The sequence below is a fragment of the Pelmatolapia mariae genome, linkage group LG10_11 (genome assembly GCF_036321145.2).
Source record: "Pelmatolapia mariae isolate MD_Pm_ZW linkage group LG10_11, Pm_UMD_F_2, whole genome shotgun sequence".
In the NCBI taxonomy this organism is placed as follows: Eukaryota; Metazoa; Chordata; class Actinopteri; order Cichliformes; family Cichlidae; genus Pelmatolapia; species Pelmatolapia mariae.
In genome coordinates, this window is record NC_086236.1 from 40,893,657 (window position 1) to 40,914,700 (window position 21,044).

Consider the following 21,044-nt stretch of genomic DNA (forward strand, 5'->3'; position numbering starts at 1 on the left):
CTGAAAATTCCTATGACTGTTCACCAAAGCCTGCTGTTTCTTACGGTGAAAGAATGATTTTGATGCTCCATATAGATTTAGAGTTACAAAACGTTGTTTGGGGGCAAGTCAATGCAGTTTTGCTTTACCTCTACTCAGTTACAGTGTATTACAAGTCATATATCTTCAAAAATCTATATTCTATCTCTGAATTAAGAAGACCTGCAGATTCCCCCATCTCTTCTGAACAAAACGATGTCAGAATGAGCGTTGTAGCCCCTACGGTTAGGAAATTATGGCCATTTGTTCGAGGGGAATCCTGAATGTTAGAAATACACTGCAGAAAACTTATAGCTCTCTCTGTGTCTGTGTGTGTAAGGGCTGATTACAGCAGGTGCAGCTAATTTAGCTGACCTAGATATACCAAGCCCAGAGTCTTAACAGCCACTGCTCCCTTTAGGCTCTGTGTATGTGTATGTTTGTGTGTCTGTATCAATATTTCTCCCATGTTAAAGTATTACTCCTCCATAATAGTATTTCTGTTGAATCAAAGTGGAGAAGTTTTACAGTCATCTTACTGTTGAGCCATAAATTACGTTTGTTTGGGGGTGGAAATCTGTCCTCCTCTCACTTTTCAAACTCTGAAAATGAAGCCGTTTCTTCTCTCGTCATATCTCCGCGACGGAGGTACAAAGAGCAATGAAAATCGCAGTCAAAGTACACCAAAGTCCGCTGATTCACCCAGTTGAAGAATGATGCTTCTATTCCACCTAGTGTTTGAGTTACACGACGTTTTGTAACTCCAAAAAACGGCGTCTGTCGCCTCTCACCGCGATCTAAATCTGACAGGTCATCTGCCTGTTTTCCAAGTGGCCGCCATCTTCTTTCCCAGTGGCGCAGTTGGTAATGACGCCGGTCAGCAGCCCAAACATCGCGGGTTCAATCCCACCTTGGTCGACATTTCTTTTTCACTACAAATTTATACACTATCACAGACCTGTAATTTATATTGCTAATTTTTTTCACTACAAACGAGTAGTACAAAAACATACTATGTCTGCAACATCACAGTATATCTGTTATGTTATAGTATTACTACTAAATCACAGTATTTCTGCCAATTCAAGGAGGCTGACTGTTACTAAGTGCATCAGTGTACATAGGTCATCTCTTGTGTTGGAGTGCCCTCTTGTGGTGCCTTTTGGGTAGTGCCTTAAACATGAACACTGCAAAGAACTGGTATCAGCCTGGTTTGTAGTGGAGGAATTTGTTGCCAGTTTCTTTCATCTTTAATCCGTATTCATGTTGTAATGTAGTAGTACCACAATATGGCAGAAACACTATGTTTTGGCACAAATACTTTGATTTGGTATACTTTAGCTCTTCACCCCTTTTCAGCAAAATTTTCATTTTTTCACCCCTTTTCAGCACAAATTCCAGCTTTTTTGGCTGTTTTCAGAAAAAAAACCTCTTTTCAGCAGAAACTCTGCTGATTCATCTCTTTTCAGCGTAAGTTTCTGCTTCTTTGCCTCTTTTCTGCAGAAATTCTGCTGATTCACCTCTTTTCTGCAAAATTTTCAGCCTTTTCAAAAGGTTAAAAATTATTACCAAAAATATTATTACCAAACAGTATTATTACCAAATCATAGTATTTGTACCCAAACATATCTGTTCAACTTATTTAACTCTTCTCAACAGTCCAACACCTGTTCTTCACCCCGTTTCAGCAGAATTGAGTTTTTTCACCCCTTTTCAGCCCAAATCCCAGCTTTTTCAGGTGTTTTCAACAGAAATCTCTTTTATTTCTAATTGCTGATGTCTTTGTTTTTCAGCTGTCCGCCCCCTTTCCAGGTGGCGCAATCAGTAATGACACGGCTCTGCAGCATAAAGGTCGTGGGTTCAATCCCACCTTGGTCAACTTTTTTTTTTCACTACAAATTTATACACTATCACAGACCTGTAATTTATATTGCTAATTTTTTTCACTACAAACGAGTAGTACAAAAACATACTATGTCTGCAACATCACAGTATATCTGTTATGTTATAGTATTACTACTAAATCACAGTATTTCTGCCAATTCAAGGAGGCTGACTGTTACTAAGTGCATCAGTGTACATAGGTCATCTCTTGTGTTGGAGTGCCCTCTTGTGGCGCCTTTTGGGTAGTGCCTTAGTAAACGTGAACACTGCAAAGAAGTGGTATCAGACTGGTTTGTAGTGGAGGAATTTGTTGCCAGTTTCTTTCATCTTTAATCCGTATTCATGTTGTAATGTAGTAGTACCACAATATGGCAGAAACACTATGTTTTGGCACAAATACTTTGATTTGGTATACTTTAGCTTCTTCACCCCTTTTCAACAGTTCTGCTGATTGAACTCTTTTCAGCAGAATTCTGCTCATTCACCTCTTTTCAGCAGAAGTTCTGCTGATTGAACTCTTTTCAGCAGAATTTTCAGAATTTTCACTTCTTTTCAGCCCAAATTCTGCAAAATGTTCAGCCTTTTCACCTCTTATTAGCGCAAATCTCAGCTGTTTTCAGAAAAAAACTCTTTTGAGCAGATGTTCTGCTGATTCTTCTCTTTTCAGTGCAACTTTCTGCTTCTTTACCTCTTTTCAGCAGAAATTCTGCTGATTCACCTCTTTTCTGCAAAATTTTTAGCCTTTTCACCTCTTACCAGCACAATTCTCAGCAGCTTCTGCTCATTTCAGCAGAATTGTCCGTCTCTCCACCGCTTCTTTGTGAGAATGAGTTTGGGTCCGTGAGATGAGTAGCTGCCTTGACCTCTGGAGGCCCCGGTTCGGATCCTTCTCAGGGTGACATTTTTTTTCACCACCATACAACTTTATGCAACTTTTCATCTTTTTCAGCTTTTCAGCAGACAGCTTCAGCGTTAAGGCATCCACACAGCATTTTCGCAGGAAATGCTAATTTTTCTAGTTATTATTGTGTGGATGCCTCAAGGCATCCACACTCTTGTTTCCCTGTTTCTCTTTATTCTTTATTGTGTGGATGCCTCAAGGCATCCACACTATTGTGTTCCTGTTTCTCTTTATTCTTTATTATACTTTATTCTGGTTGCTTCCGTACGTTTTTTGCCGCTTAACTACTCCCTCAGTTTTCATGCTATTTTCACCGTTCAAACTTTGAAAAATTCTGCTCTTTCTGCTAATGTAGGCTATGACTTTTGGTGCTCATAACTTCTATACTTTTTGAGATATTGAATTTTTTATGCAATATTTTTTGCCCATTTCTGCCATTTTATCAGCGGCCTCACTGATTTTCCTTGCCGAGATGACCTGTGTTTTAGCTCAGTGAGATGAGCATCCGTTCTCAGACTGGGAGGCCGGGGTTCAAATCCCGCTTATGGCAACATTTCTGTCAGTTAACAATTAAACTTTTTCACCACTTTTCAGCACAAATCCCAGCTTTTTCAGCTATTTTCAGCAAAAACATCTTTTCAGCAGAATTCTGAAAAGAGTTCTGCAGAACTCTTTTCAGCAGAAATTCTGCTGATTGAACTCTTCAGCAGAATTTTCAGAATTTTCACCTCTTTTCAGCCTAAATTCTGCCTATTCACCTCTTCTGCAAAATTTTCAGCCATTTCACCCCTTATTAGCACAAATCTCAGCTGTTTTCAGAAAAAACTCTTTTGAGCAGAATTTCTGCTGATTCATCTCTTTTCAGCGCAACTTTCTGCTTCCTTACCTCTTTTCAGCAGAAATTCTGCTGATTCACTTCTTTTCTGCAAAATTTTTAGCCTTTTCACCTCTTATCAGCACAATTCTCAGCAGCTTCTGATCATTTCAGCAGAAATGTCATTCTCTCAACCTCTTCCTTGTGAGAATGAATTTAGCTCAGTGAGATGAATAGTTACTTTCAGACCAGGAGGGCCAGGTTCGAATCCTGCTCAGGGCGACATTTTTTTCTTCACCACCACACAACTTTTTGCAACTTTTCATCTTTTTCAGCTTTTCAGCAGACAGCTTCAGCGTTAAGGCATCCACACTGCATTTTCGCAGGAAATGCAAATTTTTCTAGTCTTTATTATTCCTCTAGTTGCTCCGTTCTTTGCCGATTAACTGCTCCCTCAGTTTTCAGCCGATTTTCACCGTTCAAACCTTAAAAAATTCTACTCTTTCTGCTAATGTGTGCTATGACTTTTGGTGCTCATAACTTCTATACTTTTTGAGATATTGAATTTTTTATGCAATATTTTTGCCCATTGAAATGAATGGAACACATTATCAATGTGGTCACTTATTTCTGCTCGCCGGGCTGAGCTGTGTTTTAGCTCAGTGAGATGAGCAGCCGTTCTCAGACTGGGAGGCCAGGGTTCAAATCCCGCTTGTGGCAACATTTTTTTCAGTTAACAGTTAAACTTTTTTAACTCAATTTCAGCTTTTTCACCCCTTTTCAGCAAAATTTTCAGTTTTTTCACCACTTTTCAGCACAAATCCCAGCTTTTTCAACTATTTTCAGCAAAAACATCTTTTCAGCAGAATTCTGAAAAGAGTTCTGCACAACTCTTTTCAGCAGAAATTCTGCTGATTGAACTCATTTCAGCAGATTTTGCACCTCTTTTCAGCCCAAATTCTGCTTATTTACCTCTTCTGCAAAATTTTCAGCCTTTTCACCTCTTATCAGCACAAATCTCAGCTGTTTTCAGAAAATACACTTTTGAGCAGAAATTCTGCTGAGTCACCTCTTTTCTGCAAAATTTTCAGCCTTTTCTCCTCTTATCAGCACAATTCTCAGCAGCTTCTTCTCATTTCAGCAGAATTGTCCGTCTCTCCACCTCTTCTTTTTGAGAATGAGTTTGGGTCAGTGAGATGAGTAGCTGCCTTGATCCCAGGAGGGCCAGGTTCGAATCCTACTCAGAGCAATGTTTTTTTTTTTTTCCCACCACCATACAACTTTTTGCAACTTTTCATCTTTTTCAGCTTTTCAGCAGACAGCTTCAGCGTTAAGGCATCCACACAGCATTTTCACAGGAAATGCAAATTTTTCTAGTTATTCTTCAGTTTCCGCCTGAAATTTTGCAGCGAAACTCGCCCCGCAGTTTTGAGACTGGCTTCATATATGTTACCTCACTTTGTGCGGCTGGATCTGGAATGGTGTGCTATGACTTTTGGTGTTTATGACTTTTATAGTTTTTTAAATATTAATATTTTAGTGAAAATTTTCCCGCGCTTCTCTGCCGCACAATTTTGACACAAGGGTTACATATGTTAGATCATTTTGTGCAGCTGGAGCTGGACTAGTATGGTATGACTTTTGGTGTTTATGACTTTTTATAGTTTTTTAAATATTTTGATTTTAGTGCAAATTTGGGCCAATTTCTAGGCTCCTGAGAAAGAAACTGACTTTTGGCCCCATAGAAACAGACGTCATTTGTGGTGTGTTGGCTCTCTCTAGTGGTATACCCGGAGTAGTACAGCCGAAAAGTTGTATGCTTGGGGGGAAACTCCATATTTCACAATTCATAGCACGCCTCTACAGCGTAAACAATGGCGGCCACCACTTCGTTTTATATGTCTTTTATTAGTGTTTCTAGGTCACAAAATAAAGTTTTAAGATATTTTCAGGCGAGAATGTAGGTGTGTAAACTTCAAATATCTGCTCGTTTTATCAAGACATCCCATATTAGCGACAATTCTCTTACGTGTTGCTGATAGCTAGCTAGCGCCGCTAGCGACCCTTCGTGAAAAAGCACCCAGGCTTGGCTTACAGTGAGGCGGCTGAAAGTCGTTTCAACACCCGATCGCTCGCTGACAGTCTGTGTTTTAGCTGGACTTATTTTTCGTTTATTTGGGCCGATGATGCTGGAAACCGAAGGCAGGATCGTGAGGTGAACTGAATTTCAGGTAAGAAGTTATGAACTGCACTCTATTTGGGTCAGATATAAACCGAGTTTAGGTTTAATTTATTTTCGTTGACCTTTTACAATCGTACTGCCACCGGAGTTTCTATACAGCTGTGTGCGCGCTAAGTTACTGACGTTGGACTTTATTTTATTCATAAGGGTTAGTTCGTAGAGTTGCCGTACAAACGGAATCGTCCCACATTCAGAGAAAATATTATGATTTATTCTGTCGTTACGAAGCCTCCACTGTCATTCTCTCGCGTGTTGAAACGTCAATCATGAAACTGATCAATGATCGGCTGTTCGCTCTTATTTATCGCGCTAAACAACAGCAGCACGTTTAAGCTTGATCAGCTGTTGTTAGAATTCATTTGATTTTAATTTCTAGTATCAGCTGATGTTTGCTGGAGCATGAAGATGAAACCAGGAGATGTCCTTACTGAATCATCAGAACTGAACTGGTGATGGAGAAACAGGTTTACACTTTAGGTGACATGAATGAGTTGAAGGGAAGTTATGAACTGTTTCTGAGAGACAAATAAAGACCAAGCTCCTTTTTTGTGTAGCTGACAGCTGGTAACTGTGCAGGGGCGGATCTAGCAAAGCTTTTGCCGGGGGGCCAGGTAGGGCATTAACAGAGAAAGGTGGACACAAAGATATACTTTTCTTTCTTACTCTCATATAAAATATTTAGCTTTTATTAAATAGTTATCTGAATCTTACAACCAAAGTTTGTATAATTATACACAAGATTGGCTGTAGACCATTGTTCATCATTCAGAACACTGTGTAAAAATAACAAAAAACAAAAAGTGAATGCACAGCCGGCTGTGTGGGTAAACCAACCATGTGTGAAAAGTGGTCCATAACGTAATGCTTCAAAGCGTGTTCATGCAAACATTGTCGGGTCTGCCGTGGTACAATGGGACTTCTGCTCACGAACCTGTGTGCACAGCGTCTGCAAATCGGCGCTGTACGAAGTAACTTCATCTTTACACAAAACTGTAAGCTGTCATCTGTGAAGCGTGAGCGGTGTTTGTTTTTACCATAGTTCATGGTGGAGAATGGCTGCTCTTCTGAGTTTTGCTCTCTGTAGCCGTATGAATGGCAAACTACACTGATTAGCAGCGGCATAGGCACACTTAAAATTTCTTGTGCAATGATTTGCATGAATAGAATATAGAAGACCTATCAAACGTCCCATTCTTGTTTTACAGAATTCTAGCTGCTCAGCCGTCCTTGGCTCTTCTTTATTGTATTTTTAGTTTCTTAATGTGCCAAGTGTTTTCATCTGCTGGCGGGCCATTCAGCACCCGGACTCTTCTACTATGAAGCCTTGCTGTTGTAAGAGATGCAGTATGCAGTTCAGTGTCATCTTGCTGAAATATGCAAGGCCTTCCCAAGATATGTTGCTCTAAAACCTGCATATACATTTCAGCACAGATGATGCCTTTCCAAATGTGCAACCCACTAATTTCATAGACATTTATGCACCCCCATGCCATCAGATATGCAGGCTTTTGAACTGAGCACTGATAATACGTCTCATATATTCCTCTATAGTCTGGAGGACTTGGCATCCATATTGTCCACAAAGAATTTCAAATTTTGATTCGTCTGACCAGAGAACATTTTTTTGCTTTTCCTAAGTCCATTTTAAATTAGTTTTGTCCCAGAGAAAACAGTGGCATTTCTGGTCATGTTCACATATAACTTCTTTATCTGCTTCATTAAAGGTTAAACCTGTATTTGTGGATGGCACAGTGAAATTTTCACAAAGATTCTGAAGGTGTTCTTCAAGGCCATGAACTTGCTTCCCATGACAGAATCGAGTTTTGTTTTTAATGGGGTGCCACTTGAAGGCCAAAGATCATGGCCATCTAATATTGATTTTTTTGAGTCGTCTCCCTTGCAGTACAGATTTCTGCATACTGCTACATACTGTACATGATTCCACAACAACAGACAAGTCTGGCAGAAGCAATAATGCTGTCAGTTATTATTAATAATAACATTAATCTTTGCCTAGTTGTCATAATTGTTATAACTCAAAAGCAAAAAAGTAGGATTAACAAAATATTTTTTTTAGTTTAGTTTTTTTTTTATTTTATTAAATGCCTACCAACACCATACTTTTGGACCGCCACCTCCAAACCACATTCTACATAAGTTATATTCCCCTTAAAACCATTTTTAATGTTTCTTTTTTATATTACCAAGTTTATTTAAAATTTTCTGCTCTCAGTGTAGAGGAAACATTATGCACAAGAATCCCAACTATAGCAAACTTGGCAACTGTGAAATGCACTTCACACACACAGTTCGTTATAGCGAGATGACACATTTAGTTCTGTTTTTTTTTGCTTATTGTGACAGTTCACAGTCTGGTCAGCTCCGGTCTCAGCTGTTCCAAGCTTCCCTCCGCTCCTCTCCCGTCTCACTAAAAAAGGGAAGAAACCGTCATCAGACCAAACGCCACCAGCTGTGTTCTCACCTGCCTCCCCAGCACCGCCCCGTTGAGCTCACTGCACCACTCCTCCCCTGCAGCCGAGCCCGGGACCACACCTCCGCCACAGTAACCTTGCTCATCTTTCTAACTGCTTTCCTCTGTGAAGCATTTTCCAACATTCAACAGAATGTTGAATACATTTCATGCCTATAATACAAAGCATGTGATTAACAAAAAAAAAAGTATAATAATAGTAATTGAGCTGAAAGAAGCACTTATTTAGCCAGTGCTATATCCGCCGGCTAACTCTGATCTATGAGCAAAGAAAAAAGTCATCTGTAAAAACAAAATAACAATGTAAAATGCAACCACAGATACATGGGGTGGCTCAGGAGGTAGAGAAGGTCATCTACTGATTAGTGGTTCGATCCCTGGCTCCTCCAGTCTGCATACCAAGTATCCTTGGGCAAGATACTAACCCCAAGTTGCTCTATGATGCATCCATTGGAGTCCCCAAAAGTTGATTCTGTTCATCTGGACAGTGGGAGAAACGTTTCGTCACTCATCCAAGTGACCCCTTCAGTCTCAGCTGACTGCAGGTTTCCCCAATCTTAAGAAGTCACTTGGATAAGTGACGAAACGTTTCTCCCACTGATAACGCTACGTCCAGATGAACAAAATAAACTTTTGGGGATTTACTTACCTGGATGATTGAGCATGCATCAAGAAACATCCATTGGAGTATGAATGTGTGTGAATGTTAGTTAGGAACCACTAAAAAGCTTAGAAGAAAGTGATTCGGTGAATGTGGCATGTTGTATTGAGCGCTTTGAGTACTCCGGGAGAGTAGAAAAGTGCTATGTAAGAATAAGTCCATTTACCATACAGTAACCCCAATCTGGTTTTCCTTTTCACATCAGAAACAAGAGCTCATAAACAGAAGTTAAAGTAAATTAACATGACACTGTATATGCGTTAAGATGTATTTTGCAGGACATGATAGGCTGATATAATCACTGATATCACTAATACATTCTTTCTGTGTGCCTATTTGATTTCAATGTTGTAGAGGGTAATTTACACAAAATTTCTATCTGTGAATTAGATGTACGTGATCTCTACAAATGTAACCACATTGTGCTGTTATTATGCACCTCATCTATCATGCACACATGCACCGTTACACAAAGAAGAAGAGGAAACCTTTTCTGGCTTGTTCCACTTCAGAAGCTGAAAAAGGTTCATGTCCTCATATCCTTAAAAACAAAAACTGTGTTTCATCTTATATTTTTTAATTGGTTGTCCCACAAGAGCGGTGGCAAGCCCCACAATCTAGTAAAGCAAGAGTAAACTCATAATTATCGTTTTAGAACATGAAGTGATATTTTCTAAAATAATACTTTTTGATCCCTAGAGTAGAGTTACATATACTAGGAGAATCAATGCCAAGGTTTGCCATTATGCCATGATGTTGTGACCCAACCCCTTTTGGCTATTTTTCTTAAATACTAACCCACATGTATTTTCTAAATTATTACTATCAACTTTGTAGTTTTGCTTTCCCTACAGTATCCAATACTGACAGACCACAAAGTGAATTGTATCATTTGGTAAAACAAGCAACTTTCTACAACCTAAGTAATACAAATTGGCTAGTAGGCATAATGGAAATGTAAGGAATTACTAGCAGTGTGCTCCACATACTTTTTTTGTACTACATTTTTGTTAAGTCATGGTCTAGCATGCAGGACGTGAATGCTATTGCTATTTGAACTGCTCAGCCACAGTGGCCAGCATTGCAAAACAGAAGGGAGAGAAAAGGGGAGATTGAGTGAGAGAGTTAAGAATACTACATTTTCCTCCAACAATGCATTGTTTACAGCAATGGCACCAGTCTGGTGTAAGATGATGGTTTTTGCAGAAGTGCAGGGGAAATGGGGGGGAAGATGTTTGATGCTCAGGCTGAGCCTGGGCTGGGGAGCATTTCTCATGCTACATGGGAGTTGGAGCTTTGTTTTTGGCTGTGCCTCAAATATGGCCTAATGGGTGGTGTGTAATTTATTGAGCCAATATTTGTCTGCCATGCTGTGATGTGTGTGTATACTGCCTTCTAGTAACTTGTTGCTATACATTTAAAAAAATGTGATGGAGAGCTATTACAGCAAGAAATTAAAGTGTGCAGCAAAAAAACTAAAAGAAAAAGGGTTTGGTATTTTTAACAGCTTTTTTAAGCATATATGGGATAAATAATCTAGACCAGGTTACTGGAATTTACTTCAGACAATAAAAATATATTATATTGTTGGCTGGGATTCTTTGGACATGTGCAGAGGAGGGATAGTGGATAATAGAGGGATTACACAAAGGATGTTGAAGATGGAGCTGCCAGGCAGGAGGAAAAAGGGAAGACCACAGAGAAGATTACTGGATATAGTGAAGGAGGAGATGTGCAAGGTTTGTATGATAGATGAGGATGCTGGGATAGGGTGAGATGAATGGTAAATGGACCGATTCTTACATAGCACTTTTCTACTCTCCCGGAGTACTCAAAGCGCTTTACACAACATGCCTCATTCACCCATTCGCACAAGCACTTTTTTCTATGGTCTGTGTAAGTGCTTTTTCTAATATTCACACATATTCATACTTCGATGGATGCATTGGAGAGCAACTTGGGGTTAGTATCTTGCCCAAGGACATTTGACAAGCTTCTGTATTACCCTTTTTTGCCCGATTTAGATTAATTTGGCAAAAAAGGTACTGAATCATAAAATGATTATAAATATAATACACTACATTATAGAAACATGGACATAGAAAAATGTCTGTGCATTTTGGGGTGGCTGTAGCTCAGAGGGTTAGTGGTTAGATCCCTGGATCCCCCTAGACTGCATGCCCAAGTATCTTTGGGCAAGATTAACCCCATGTTGCTGTCTGATGCGTCTATCAAAGTATGGATGTGTGTGACTGGTAGTTGGTAAGCACTTAACAGCATAGAAGACAGTGCTTGAGTGAATGGAGGAATGTAGCATGTTGTATAGAGTGCTTGGATTACTCCGGGAGAGTAGAATAGTGCTATATACGAATCAGGCCATTTAAGTACTTTTGTGCTGCAGTGTTACTCAGCTCTCTGTCGCTTCCCTTCTCCTTTCATTCCTCAAAACCCCATTTCTGTAGAGATTATGTCTGTTCCCAGACAATCCAAAAAAACAAAAAACAAAAAAAAAACAACCCAGAAAAATTTTAGCAAAAGAAATCAAAGAAATTACAATGCAGTATCCTCAATTGAACCAAAGAGGATTGGATGTGGATTATTAAACATTAGGTCTCTCTCCTCTAGGTCCCTGTTAGCATCTGATTTAATAATTGATCAACATCTTGATTTATTCTGCCTTTTAGAAACTTATTTATTACTATTATTAGTAGACTCAGTGGGCTTCTCTCAAAATTTAAAATAGCTGACTCACCACTATAATCACACTCTGGATCTCCTTCTGACACATGATATAGAAACTGAATATTTAACAGTATTTCCTGAAAACCACCTTTTGTTTGATTATTTCTTAATGACATTTAAATTTATAGTAACGTATTATACAGCAGTGGGGAGTAAATTTCATTCATTAGTGTGTCTATTATTGTAGACTCCATTGACGACTCAAAGAAGTCCTACCATTAATTAATACTTCATTCTGATCAGTAAACCCTTAATTAAATGGTAAATGGACTAATTCTTATATAGCGCTTTTCTACTGTTCCGGAATGCTCAAAGCACTGTATACAACATGCCACATTCACCCAATCAACACTTTCTCTATACGTAGTGCTTTCTAACTACATTCTCCAATACATATAGCACCTGGTATTCCCAGGCGGTCTCCCATTCAAGTACTAACCAAGTCCAGCCCTGCTTAGCTTCCGAGATCAGACGAGATCGGGCACGCTCAGGGTGATATGGCCGTAAGCATTAATTAAAAAGCCATCAGTTGACCCAGCTGTGTTATCTAACTATAGGCCAATCTGACACAGAGGAACGCACATGGGAACAAGGCAGACTAGGGAGTCAACGGGAGAAGACACAAAGAGGAAAACACAGAAACAATTAAGGGAGACAAGACACAGACTGAGAGAGACATGACGGTCTGGGGAGAACATGGCAGACAGGGAAGACATGGAATGAAACACGAGGGGAATGTGAAAACAGAAAAGGGAGATGAAACACAAAGACAAGACTAGGACACATGGAATGAGAAAGTGAGAGACATGGAAGGGGGAGAGAGGAACACACAGATGACATGAGAGACACACGTGACACAGGGGAGAGAGCAAGACACAGGGGGAACCTAACAGAGAAGAAACTAAACTGGGAAGACAAGGAAACTCAGTAACTCAGAAAGAATAAATTCAAGACAAACTAGTGAACCTTAAATCATCATCATAATACAGAAAAATCACGAAAACACAAGAAACTGAAAGGGGTGGCTGGAGTTTAGGAGATTGGTGGTTCGATTCCGATTCCTGAATGCTCCAATCTGTGTTAAATTGTTATTTTCTGTTATATCGCAAGAGTACTGTTGCCCGCGGGGAGTTGTTGATTTTCTGTACGCAATGTAAGATGGCATAAAGAATAAAGCGCTTGGAGTGAGACTACGACGTTGTGTCGTTGGTAGCAGAGGATGGTTACCAATTATAAAGTACCACCAAAGCTTGATGAAGCCAGGCCATACGAGTGCTGGAAGAATCAAGTTAATATTTGGAGATGAGTTACGGAGCTGGATAAAAAGAAGCAGGCACTCACGGTGGCACTGGGGCTCGAGGGGAGAGCCCGAGAAACGGCCATGGAGATACCCGCGGAAGATTTGAACAAAGGTGACAGTATGGAAACACTACTTGCAAAACTGGATGCGGTGTTTCAGAGAGAAGAAAAAGACAGCACGTATGAAGCTTACTTGTGTTTTGACTCCATTGTAAAGGATCACAGTGTGTCCATGGCAGACTACATTATAGATTTTGAACAACGTTATAACCGGATGAAAAAGTACAACATGACGCTGCCTGATGCTGTGTTAGCATTTAAGCTTCTAGATACAGCTTGTCTTGATGAGAACAGTTGACAGCTTGCACTGACAGCGTGCACAGACTTAACGTTTGCGTCTATGAAGTCTGCACTGAAACGGATTTTTGGAGGGAAAGTAGCCGGAGTTTTCAGCGGAATTCAACTGAACCAAGATGCAGTTTTCCTTACGGAGCAAAAGGGTCCTAAACACAAATGAAACAATGGTACTTCGTGGCAGAGTGGACAGCGACAACCACTACAAGGTACCAACCCACTTTACAAGTTTGGCAAGCGAACAAGATGTGCTATTTGTCAGAGTACTTACCACTGGGCTTAAGACTGTCCTCATTGGAATGGTGACCAAGTAAATCTAACTGAAGATGGAAAAGTGGAGGAGTGTAACATTACCTTGTACACTAAAGCCTCAATGACAGTCTCTGAAATCTTCCTGACTGAAGCACTAGGGTCAGCCATTATTGATACTGCATGTATGGTCAGAAGTGGCTAGATAGTTACGGATTATCTGATATCGTTGTGTTGGTGTTGTTCCCACATCATCATAATAAATGTTGTTCCAGGTTCAACATTGCAAGTGACCAATCACATTGTTGTGACGTCATACTTTTGCAAGCCAAGCGATTCATCCATTTATGAAATTCCAATGTTGCAAGGACAATATCTATAATGCTTACCATTTATTAAAGAACAGTATCCTGAAATGTAAAGAATTCAAATTGCTGGATCGGCGGACAGAGGCGGTTTCTCGCAAGTTAAGTAGATATTTTTTTTACGGCATTATTTTCCGAAGTCTCAAAAGTATGACGTCACAACAATGTGATTGGTCACTTGCAATGTTGAACCTGGAACAACATTTATTATGATGATGTGGGAACAACACCAACACGAGGATATCAGATCGTGCAAATAGTTACATGAGTGACCTCAGCCAAGGCCAAGTAAACAAGTTGCTGCAATCAGAAACCCCTAGCTCCAGACCAGTTCGCTTTGGGGATGGTACTGTAGTGTATTCCAGCAAAAAAGTAAAACTTTCGGCCAAAATTGGACAAACGAAGTGTGACATTGAAAGTGAAGTAGTTCCTGTTGATATTCCACTACCACTGAGCAAAACGTCTCTCATACATGGTTACAGTCCACATCAACTTGTATTTTGCCAAAACCCTAACCTTCCTTCTGTGTTGATGGATAAACCACCTGCCTTAGAGGGCACAACTGTAAGTGCAAGAGTAGCTGAACATATATCAGCATTACATGCTTCCAGGAAAGCATTTACAGAGGCAGAATGTTCAGAAAGGATCAGGAGAGCACTATGCAAGTAACTTAGGCCTATAGATGACAAATATGAGGCAGGAGATAAAGTATACTACAAACGAGTCGACTGTACAGAGTGGAAGGGTCCAGGTGTAGTTATTGGGCAGGATGGAGCTGTTGTATTTGTAAGACATGGGGTGACTCTTATAATAGTGCACCAGTCAAGGTTGAGTAAAGTGGATGCACAGAGTGGAGATAAACAAATACCACAGAGTACTACTGATGATGACACTGACAACAAAGACACAGTTGAAAATGATGAGACAGAAGCACTCGATGGTGGACAGAGTATTAGTGAGGAAGAAGACATCACTAGTGACAGAGAAACTAACACTACAGAAAACATGTCTGTGACACACTAAAATGAGCCTTCTACATACACTGATCCTGTCTCCTCTGCAGATGTAAAGTTAAGGGGAGGACAGCTGATCACTTTTACTCACAGGGACAACAGTGTTCAACATACAGCCAGAGTATTAGGTAGAGCAGGAAAAGCCAAAGGGCAATACAAAAACTGGTATAATGTGCAATATCTTGAGCCTGATGGTACTGAAGGTGAAAATAAAGCTTTAGACATGTCACTTGTTGATGGTTTTTGCACTGAACCTGAAAACAGAGATATAGATGTACTCATAACAAAAGATATCTCCTTTGATGCTGCTAAGCAGCAGGAGATTGAGAAGTAATGGTGTATTTGATGAAGTGAAAGACCTGGGTCAAAAATGTTTGTCTACTAGATGGATCTGTACACTTAAAGAAACTACTAATGGTATAGAGATCGACAGACCACGTGACTTCCGCGCATTGCATTGTAGGTACGAGTGGCGCTAGCATTTCCAGCGCCGGTAATCATTAATTCTGCAATTTTAATCCATACTTGCATTTTATTTGCCCCCAAAACAGTTATGTACAAAATGAAAGAGAACACGGCAGGTCCGTACAAAGACAGAGTTGACGAAAAGGCGAAAAAAAAGTACGAGGAAAAAATCAAAGGAGTGAAAGGGTTAGACTCATACGGGCATACAGAGTGGACTAAAGACGTTAGCGTGCTGCCCAACTTGCATCACGCACATATTTATAACTATATGGTCCTAAGTGTGAGTGCATACACTCACAAAATGTTTAGTAACTTCAGATCCCTGCAACAAGCCCAGGTCCAGTTTACTTTGGTGATTTGGACAATTCCATTTCACAGCTGTTGTTAAATTTTTTTTCTTCATCTCCTGTACAGGCCAACGCAATCTATTTGTCTTTTCAGGTTGTAGTATTACACAGCATTTTCAGATCCAATAGAAATGAAATAAGTGTTTCATAATTCATTACATTTATTGTCTTTATTTATAACTGGCATTATTGTTTCATTCTATTATAGAATCTTACAAGAAAGAGGAAAAATTGTATTCTATTGTGCTTTATTAGCTGCTTTGGTGAAAAACAAATCAACAATGCAAAAAAAAAACAAAACATTTCAAAACAACATACTGGAAAACAGTTATTCATCACTTGATTGCTTCAATACAACACTTGAGCACACATATGCGTGACCTTGCATGGCTGTTTTGATATCGCTCTCTCTCTTAACCGATCAAATCTCACTGTGGTAGCAGCTTTAAACTCGGTATGACCCAGGTTGATAGAGGGTGCCCAGTCTGGATCGCATTCCAGCATTTTGTAGGCTGGTTTTCCTACAAAACACAACAAACATTAGCCCGCAAAGCCACAGTAAACAAAGCAGCATAGCGCAACGAATTCAATTCAAATCAATATAAGACTTATTTGTGACCTATATCAACAATTATGTTATGATAAATTACGTAACAACTACAACAAAAGACTTACCTTTGTGGAAATACTTGGAGCAGACTAACATGTGAGCTGGAGTGTTCTGGAACGTTATATTTGGTCTTCGAATGGCTGCAATCCAGGCCATCCGGCGGCTCTTTGTTACTTCGGAAACATGGCTCGAGCAATTTCTCTTCCACGACAGAATCCGATTAAAACTGATCTCTTTACCAGTCGGCTTCCCGTGGCTGTTATGCGACCGGCTATTGCAGTTAATAATACAACAGCTTCTTGCCATTCTTTGTGTTTCTTTTTATCGCTGTGTGACTGTTTTCTTCTGAAAGCCAGCTTTTTTGCAAGGAATGGAACTGTCAAGAGACATTTATCTTAGCCACCTGAAGCTGGCAAGGACAATGTTCTATGGAAATTCAAAAAAGTGTGTGTATGGACTTGCAGATGCTTCACTTTATTGGTACAATAAGGTCGAAGACATTATGCTCAACACTGGTGATAAAATATCACAGGTTGATCCCGCAGTGTTCTATTGTCAGAATGAACAATTTGAGATTACAGGAGTGCTTGCATGCCACTTGGATGATTTCCTTTGGGCTGGTTCAAGTCACTTTGCAACTCATGTCATTGCTGCACTGAAATCTACCTTCCTTGTGGGACGTGAAGAACATGACAGCTTTTCTTATGTTGGTATGGACATTTGTACAGTTAATGATGTAATAGAGGTGCATCAACAACTTTACATTGACAACCTACAACCGGTTCAGTTACAAGCAGCAGGGGCTGTACAGAGGGATGCTTCCTTAAGTGAAACAGAACGGGAGCAACTCGGGTCAAAAATAGGACAGATTTTGTGGGTTGCCAAACAAACGAGGCCAGATGTTATGTTTGACATATACAGCCTGGCATCTAATATTAAAGATGCAACTGTGCAGTCCATTCATGAAGTGAACAAAGTTATCTGTAAACTTAAGGCAGAGAAAGTGACTCTTAAGTTTCAGCACTTGGGTAACAGTGAGGATTTGGCATTGGTTGTTTTCAGTGACGCGTCATTTGGCAACCTTCCTGATGGCGGTACTCAAGCAGGGGCATTAATCGTCCTTATGGGTAAAGGAGGAAAGTTTTGTCCTCTCTTTTGGCAGTCTAAAAAAATCAGGCGTGTGGTCAGAAGTACACTGGCAGGAGAAACTCTTGCCATGTCAGATGGAATAGACAGTGCAGTCTTCCTGGCAACACTTTTTTCTGAACTTACAACTGATAACACTGGTCTGAATCGCTCTTCCGTTGATCTGTGTGACTGACAATCATTCCTTGTTTGATGCACTCAAGTCCACTAAGCAGGTTACAGAGAAGAGACAGAGGCTAGAAATGAGCAGCATTAAAGAGCTCATACAAGCCAAGAAAATCAGACAGGTTTGTTGGTCAGATTCCAAATCCCAACTTGCTGATTGTCTGACAAAAAAGGGAGTTTCACCATTAACCCTCCTAAAAGCACTAGACGAAGGACTCTGGATACTGTGATCCTTTGTTTACTAAGTTTTCTTTGCATTAAAATGCACTATTGTTTATTTTGTGCAGTGATAGTATGCTTTAAGTAAAATGAAGCACATTGAAATGTTTTCTGAATGTTCAACAATGTTGACAATTTTTTGTTTACATATATATTCATGCAAATGTTTTAAAGAGGTGTGTATACTTCTATTTTAAAAAAGAAAGAGGGAGATTGTTAACTTGTTATTTTCTGTTATATCGCGAGAGTACTGTTGCCCGCGAGGAGTTGTTGTTTTTGTGTACGCGGTGTATGATGGCGTAAAGAATAAAGCGCTTGGAGTGAGACTACGACGTGTCTTTTGACTTACAATCTGTATGCCAAATCATGGGCGAGATACTAACATGAAGTTTCTCTCTGATACGTCCATTGGAGTTTGAATGTTAAAGCACTTAAGCATGGAAAAGAGTCCTTGTGTGAATGAGATAAGTATAAAGTACTTTGAGCGCTCAAGTAGAATAGAAAAGAGCTATATAAGAACCAGTGGAAAACCTAGTTCATGCGTTTATTACTTCTGGCCTGGACTATTGTATGTCACTATTATAAGGATGTCTTAAAAACATTTAATCCAAAATGTTGCAGCCAGAGTATATCTTTGGTTCCTCGTTTCAAGGACATTGAAGTGCCTCCCCAAGAGTGACAGAGAGAATGGATAAATGTTTACAGAGTTTTTTGTTAACATGAATGTTCAAGATGTTCAATAAACATGTTAAGTGCATATATTTTCCCTTTTTTCTCCAGTCTGTTTGCTCATGCAAAATGAAATGTGATTAATATAGAATAAAAATGAATGATATTTAATTGTGATTAATCAAAATTAATCCACAGTAACCCTGTGATGAATCTGATTAAACATTTTAACTGTTTGACAGCACTAATATATATTATATATTTGTGTATACTTTTTTTTAAAAAGTTGTATTTCACAGGAGAGAACCTGTGCTAAAAGATTAAAGAAAACTATTCAAATTCTCTTTGAATTTAAGCATACATTCTTTGTGTTTATTCTGCATTTACTTCCTTATATTGCATAAATGTCAGTTACAAGCTTAAATATAAAGTTAAAAAAATGTAACTGCAACCAGGCTCTTGATCTACTTGATCAAGAGCCTGGTTGCAGTTACATTGTGATTAATTACAGAAAATTGTGAGATTAATTAGTTTTTTTTAGATTTTTTTCAAATCTATTGACAGCACTAGTTTTTAGATTTAATGAATCAATATCGCATTATTCAAACTAAAATCGATTTAAATCAGGAAATTGACTTTATAAAGCCAAGAGTTGGAACACCTCTAGGAATTAGTAGCACCAACTTTCAATAGATTAATATAAGATACGATGGGTCCTGATTATTCAAGACCTTGTATGTAAGGAGAAGGATTTTAAACTAATTCTGGATTTAACAGGGAGCCAATGAAGAAAAGCCAGGATAGGAGAAATATGCTTTCTCTAGTCTGTCAGTCTGTCTAGTCTGTCAGTATTCTTGTGACAGCCTCATAATAATGAATTACAATAGTCCAGCCTAGAAATAATAAATGTATAAACTAGTTTTTCAGCATCCCTGAGACAGGATGTTTCTAATTTTAGAGATATTGCAAAAATGGAAGAAAGTGTTCCTAGGCATTTGTTTAATATGCGCATTGTAGGGAAAAAACAACTTCAAGATTCCTCATTGTTACTGGAGGTTAAAGTAATGCCAACCAAAGTAAGCATCTGGTTAGATGCCATACTCCTAAGAGATCTTTTATGCCTAAGAATAATACAATAATCACAGTTTTATCTGAATTCAGAAACAGAAAATTAGAGGTCATCAAGGTCTTTCCCACTAAACATGGGATGTGTCAGATAGATACGCGGATCATGTCTATATTGGGTCCGTTGCTCCATGACCAATTCTGGACATAAGTTTTCTAAACTAGGCCCACAATTTGGACATCCAACCATGACCCAACCTGGTTGTCAATATGATGTTCAATTTAAGATATGTCTGGAATACATATCTGATTTCCTGGCTGCTTGGGACGATCTGCGTGTTTGGGCGTGCTCTCTGCAATATCAAATGTGGAGCTACCCAGTGTGGTAGTTCCACACTGAGTAGCTTGTGAATAAGGTAGCAACCAAAAGAAAGAAACTACATGAAAATTGTTCTGCTGAGGAAATATGTTTTAATTTTGTACTGATCTCTGTGTAGAAATGTGACAAAAAACTGCAACATCTCAGTTCAGGTTGGTTTCAATAAAATATGAGTATTACTATAGAGCAGAGGTCCCCAATCCCCGGGCCTCGGACCGGTACCGGTCCGTGAGTCGTTTGGTACCGGGCCGCGAGAGTTGAGGCTCGGGTGTGAAATGTATGGCTTTCAGGGTTTTTATCGTTTTTCAGCGTTATTTTGTTATCGTTTTTTGTCGTTAACACAGTTTTCGTGTGTTATGAATAAATCTTCTTTTTTCGGTACCGGTACTAGTTTTATTTTGTTGTATTTATCCGCGACACCTTAAAGGCCGGTCCGTGAAAATATTGTCGGGCATAAACCGGTCCGTGGCGCAAAAAAGGTTGGGGACCGCTGCTATAGAGGAGCAGAAAGGGACTTAAACATGCAAGGTGAGGACTCAGTGAAGAGTTACAGGGCAGGGTCGAATTTTTGGACTATGTTCAAAGCATTGCACCATCTGCCTGGGACTATTATGCACTAGTTCTGAAAACATTTCCCACTCTCATTCCCAATAAATAAAACACCTCAAATATCACTAGCCCCATATACTCTTGGAACCAAAACTTTTGTAGGTTTAACACTAGTGTTAAATGTACTGTTTTTCTGTTTAATCTTCATAAATCATATTTATATGAGTGATTTAAATACTCTTCCCCCCCAAATTTTGTGCTATGAAAGGGACACTCCTTATGGAAAATGCCCAGCCACAAAATATATCTGTCCATGCTTTTCAGCTACTCTTTACTGTTTTTCTGTCATATCTTCAAATTGGATATATATTTTCACTGGTGAATGATGTCTGCATGA

General features: G+C 39.3%; 1 protein-coding gene and 1 pseudogene across 3 annotated transcripts in view; one reads left to right on the forward strand and one right to left on the reverse strand.

Moving 5' to 3' along the window:
* tgfb2 (transforming growth factor, beta 2) overlaps positions 1–21,044 on the forward strand; it is a 170,656-nt gene that overhangs the window by 19,835 nt on the left and 129,777 nt on the right. The window lies entirely within an intron of this gene.
* Positions 12,144–12,262, reverse strand: LOC134638053 (5S ribosomal RNA; annotated as a pseudogene).